At 35.4% G+C, this 6,196-nt stretch overlaps 1 non-coding gene across 1 annotated transcript; it reads left to right on the top strand.

Moving 5' to 3' along the window:
* The first annotated feature begins 6,089 nt into the window (after positions 1-6,089).
* On the top strand, positions 6,090-6,196 carry LOC114372735. Its single transcript, XR_003658302.1, has one exon. It is a non-coding gene; the product is annotated as a small nucleolar RNA R71 (small nucleolar RNA).

The raw sequence follows: 6,196 nt of genomic DNA, 5'->3' as shown, positions 1-6,196 counted from the left end.
ATGAAAAAAACTATAAAAACTAAAATATATTTTTAAACTAAATTATTTTGAATAATATAATAATAATAATTAAAAAAAATCAAAGTAAAAGACACAAGAGAAGGAAGATAAGGAGGCGGGAACTCACTTTGCTTTCTTTCTCATTTCAACAGTTCCACAATGTTCCGGCTAGCCACTCGAAACGTTGTCATTTTTTTTTCTTGCTCACTAGTCGCTTCTTTCCTTCTCCTTTGTTTCCCATTTTCATTTCATCACTTCCTTCGGTTATCAATATCATTCATAATCTTTGCTCTTCTTTTTGTTTATTTTGTAATCTCTTTGCGCTAATGCATTGGACTTTGAAATTCATAAGAAGGATAGTGTTTGGCTTTACTGAGAGAAATTATGCTATGACAGCACCATGGGCCATAATGGCATGGATATATGGCATAATTTTGGCTTTCCACTTTGTTCCACCGTTTGCCGCCATTGATAACACTGGTTTAGAGACATTATACAAATCATAAACATCTTGTCTGAGATTTTGGTGCATAAAGAACAACATTTGGTTAGTTGGCTTGAGTTATTCAGGCAAATAGTAGTATTTAACCTTGAGTTCATTCTACATCTTGCTTGCTTTACCTGTTATTGCGATAAAATGTGAGCAGCTACATTATTGTGTCTATCTAGAAACATTGCTAACTCATTAAATATGCAAGAATCATGATTAGGAAGTTAAGATATGATTGTCATTTGAGTATTTGTGACACCCTCTACCTCGACATATAAATAAATAAAATATATAAAAAATATCGGTAACCAAATTCACACGGGTAAAAGGTTCACATTCACTTCACTATTATCAATTAAAACTTATTAAAAATATATTCGGCTCGAAACAAGGCCGTCAAAATTTACAAAAATATTTTGTTAAATCAGTGAGATACAATAAAATAGACTAACATTATGCAATTAATATAAAACTTATGCCCCACTATCACATCCTATCAGAGCATTGTGTCCCGACGTCCTTCAGCACAAGGTTCCTTTAAGCACTTCACCTAGCCATCTGCTCCCCCGAACACAAGGTTCAAGATCATCACAGGATCCAAACACAAATAGCAAACCGAGAGTGAGTTATCACATTCCTAACTACTAGAGAGAAACAAAACAACATATAGTAGCCAAATACAATTTACTTAGCATATCTCACATTATTTCATCACTTTGTCATTCATCAATCACACCTTTCAATCATCAATCACATTACACAAGAATCCCACGTTCTAATCAAGACATAATAACACCTCAATTTCATAATAAACAATTAGCAAGCGCATGACACAATTTATGCTAAGACTCAAGCCTATATGTAATGTGGTACCATGTTAGTGAAAAACCTCGTCGGGCGCCTAGGAGTACATGATAAGACAAACCACACAATAGTAAGTCAAGTCACTCTCACTAGGTAATATTATAGGGAGACCAGTCAGGGTCACAGTGTTTTGCGAGAATGTTCCAACCATATGGGATCAACATAGGCTTAAAGGAGCACTCAAACCGTGTGACCCCCAAGGCCTACACTCCGAAGAGTCCGTCAGGGCTTCTCCCTCCTGATTCAGGTCCAACCCAGAAAACATTTTAGCACACTGACTCTATCTATGAACTGTACAAAACACACGACTCCTCAATTGTTCTCAAAATAATTTTAACTCATCGCCCTTTAAGGGTCTTATCATTAACTCGTCGCCCTTAAAGAGACTTAACGTTAACTTGTTGCCCAAAAAGGGACTTAGCATTAACTCGTCGCCCTAAAAGGGACTTAACATCAACTCGTCGCCCTAAAAGGGACTTAGCATTAACTCGTCGCCCTTGAAGGGACTTATGATCGTGTTATTGTACAATTCATAGTTCACAACTCAATGCACATATATATCTCATACACTTAATCCCAATCACAATGGTATAATCTCAATTTAACATGTTATCACACCTCATAAATCATATACACTTTACCTATGAACTATGCAATACACACATCTACTCAATTGTTTTCAATATCATTTTAACTCGTCGGGTTCCTACAGTGGATCCCATCACAATACTCGTCGCCCTTAAAGGGTCTTACAATTGTGTGATTGCACAGTTCATAGTTCACAACTCAATACACACATCTCATCTCAATACACATGTATTTCATCATCCGTCACATGTTCAATTTATCACATACTCACAGTTTGAATCATCATTTCATAACCTCAACATAACAATTTATACAAAATATTTTATCACAACATGGAATGTAAAACCTCTGAAATAGTTCCTCACAATTGTATCAAACTCAACTAATCAAAATCATGGGTTAACACAAAAACATCAAGAACACTCAAGTTTATCAATTAATTCTCATCAGGACATCAATTGGTACATAGAACACAATAATATTGTATTCATAATCATAAAGAAAAATTATAATTCAATAAACATCCCAAAATAAACCCAAATTTAGTTCTCTAAGGATCCCTACACATGTTCATTCTAACCCCCAATTGCGATAAACTCATCCCTTACCTCTGAGCGGACTCACGTGTCTTCAGCTAGCGATAGTAACATCTCTAGCGGTTTCCTGAGATTCTTTCAGTTATTCCTTCCTCTGACTGCTCCGATAGAATTCCCAAGCGTCAGAGAGACGGAGAAGAGATTGAAACCTCCACTTGTACTGTCTTCATGCGAATCCTTTTTCTCCCTCAAAGAAAACTATCTTGAAAATCCCAACGGTGAAAGTGTGCGAAATTAACTTTCAAATAACATATCCAAATTTCATAAAAATCCAACGGTTAACGAAACCGGGATCATAGTTTTACCGAGACAGTTTTGAGTTTCTGCGGGAAAATAAAAGGCTACAATGCGAAGGATATGTCTCTTAGCTTAGACATAATATCAAAATTCCAAACGGTGAGAATGCTGAGAATTGGGTTGTGAACGTGGTGCTCAAATTTCACAATGATCCAACGGTGAATGAGTCTGAGATTGTCATTTTTCTAAGACAGGTTAGGTGGCCTGCGGAAAAAAGAGAAAAAAACACGAAATTGTGAGGCAGAGGAGGCTGAGGAGTCAGTCCGAAAACTGACCTATCATGTTGCTATTTATACCTAGGGGCATTTTCGACCTATTATTTACTCTATTTATTTATTTATTATTTTATAAAAACAAACTTTATTTTATTCTCTATCAAACAAATAAATAAAATACCCTTTTTATTTTCTCTCAAATCATTATTTTAATTAATAATTATATTTCCTTATTTATTTATTTATAAAATATCATCATTATTTTTAAAATTCTATTTATTTATAAATAAGAATTCTTTTTAATCTAGTTTACGAAAATTGGGATGTTACAGTATTGAAATAGGTTGAACCGTCGTAACACGCAGTGTCGTAAAATGTGTCTACATTTACAATGACGGTTTCAAAACCATCTTTATAGATTGGCCTTTCTAAGATGGTTCTAGGAATAACCATTGATCAAAGCCGTACTCGAATCAAATAAACATTAAAAATGCAGTATCTAGGAAGTGATCCTAGGTCGTCTCCCAACGAGCAATGGTCAACCAAACGTTCATAACAGATAGTAATAAATAGTAACGAATTAGGGGGGTTGTTTGTTTTTGCAATTTAAACAATGAACAAATTTTAATTAGAAAATAACATAATTAAAACATGTTGTTTCCCCTTGATTCACAAGCAAGTCTCTTATCCTAGGTTACGAGGATTTATCCCTAACCAGTTCAACCACTTAGTCCAACCATAAATTAAATTACTAAGAGAAAATTAACATAAGGATGTCATTATGTGATTAAGCAACACATACACCAATTAATCATGAACGAAACTGATCATTAAGCATGAACATAAATTAAGCGCAGAGACAATTAATCAAGCATTAAGCATGCATGGATTAATAGCAACAAATACAGAGTAATTGGTGAATAAGAAAAACTGATCAGAATTCAATAGTAATAACAAAACCTCAAAGAGAGTTGTGCTTGATCCTCAAGAGAAAACAACGCTGTAGACTTAGCCTTCCATTAATCAGCAGAAAACGAAATTTTAAACTGAAGCATAAACGAAATTGTAGAAAACGAATTTTATTCTACGTGAACAGTGCGCATGAACAGTAAAAACTGAAATTCTAAAACCCTAGAATTATTCTACTCTCCAAAAACCTCTCTAAACTAAAACCCTGGTGCTGTTATATAGGTCCTCAGCCCCAAAGCTTACAAATCTATTTTAAGTCCAAGCCCATAAACGAAATAAAATAAAATTTGGACAAGATAAGATAAGATTGGATGAAATAAAACCTGGATGAAATAAAATCTGGATAAGATAAGATTTGATAAAATAAAATTGTCTACTCTCTTCAAGTCCAAGCTCAATTCTGGATTCAATCCCAATTGCTTATAATTTTCCTGAAATTAAATTAAAAATACAAAATTAGTCAAGTAGGCCCAAATGATAAAAGTGCATAATTAATTTGACAATTAAGGCTAATCAGTAATTAAAATGGTGACAAAAAGGGTTAAGAAATAGGCTAATCTTATCAATTATCTCAGCACGAAAAAACAGAATAATCCTCAGATGGATGTTTCATGGCGTCAAGAATGTTAAAATGAAAAAAAATATCACCAAATTCCATATCTGTAGATTGCAAAGGTCCAAGAGATAAAGAATTGAAAATGGACAAAGGCATGACACTAACTGATGCTCCTAGATCTAGCATGGCATTCTCAAATTTACTGTTCCCAATAATGCAAGGTATACAAAAAGTACCTGGTCCTTACATTTCTCAGGAATGTGAGGAACAAATTTACCTATCAATGCTGACATATTTCTGCCCATGCTAATCATTTCATTGCCTTTGAGCTTCCTTTTGTAGGTGCACAACTCCTTTAGAAACTTGACATATCTTGGAATTTGCTTGATGACATCTAGCAAAGGTATGTTCACCTCTACTTTCCTGAAGGTCTCCAAGATCTCCTTTTCCACTTCTTCCATTTTTTTGTTTGGAATTGCTCTAGGTGGGAATGGAAGAGGGATAAGAGGCTGTTGTAAGTCAGAATTACTAGAAGAAGGTCCACTTGCATGAAAATTTTTGTTAGGAAACTTTCTCTTTTGTGCAACTATCTCATCCTCTTTTTCAGGTGTAGAATGAAGCTTGACAGGTTCAGGTGCAGGTGCTGCTACTGGTGGAGGCACTTGAATTTGGTTGCTAGACCTCAAGCTGATGACACTCACATTTTTCGGATTTTGTACAGTTTGTGAAGACAATTTGTCAGAATTTTGGGACTAAGTTTGGTTCAACTGAGTAGCCATCTGCCCCATCTGATTTGTCAGACTCTGAATGGAGGCTCTTGTCTCTTGTTGAAATTGCATATATTGGATGGTCATTTGCCTCACTAACTCTTCTAAGAAAGGTCGAGGAGGAGCCTCAGTTGCTCGTTGTCTTTGTTGTGACTATTGTTGTTGCTACTACTATTGTTGTATTGAAGGAGGAACATATGGCTTGCTTGGACCAACAACATTCTGAAAAGGAGGGACAAACTGTTGTTGTTGTGGAGGACTTGCCCATCTCAGATTTGGATGATTTCTTCAACCTGAATTTTATATGTTGCTTGAAAAATCATAATTATTCTGTTGTTGTTGGTTTTGCTGCTGAGGGGGTTTATTATAAATGTTTGCAGCATAAGCTTCAAGTTGTTCATTGACTCCAGATTGCTGCAAAGAATAAAAAAGATCTGTATGGTGATCTGCAGATTTCTGATTCATGACAAGCTGAGTTACTAGGTTAACCAAGGCATCAAGTTTTTCTTCAAGCTTTTTATTTTCAGTAGATGAAGATGAATTCGTGGCCACCTCATGGACTCCTCTAAGGACAATAGCATCATTTCTTGCACTGAATTATTGGGATTGGAAGCCATCTTCTCAATCAAATTCCTAGCCTCGGCAGGAGTCATATCACCAAGGGCTCCATCACTGGTAGCATCAATCATACTCATTTCCATGTTGCTAAGTCCCTCATAGAAATATTGCAGAAGGAGTTGCTCAGAAATTTGGTGGTGAGGACAGATTGCACACAATTTCTTGAATCTTTCCCAGTACTCATACAAGCTCTCTCCACTAAGTTGTCTGATGCCTGAAATGTCTTTTCTGATGGC

Source organism: Glycine soja, chromosome 10 (genome assembly GCF_004193775.1).
Source record: "Glycine soja cultivar W05 chromosome 10, ASM419377v2, whole genome shotgun sequence".
Taxonomy (NCBI): Eukaryota; Viridiplantae; Streptophyta; class Magnoliopsida; order Fabales; family Fabaceae; genus Glycine; species Glycine soja.
Note: the sequence above shows the minus strand (reverse complement) of the source record. Positions and strands in the feature narration are given on the sequence as shown.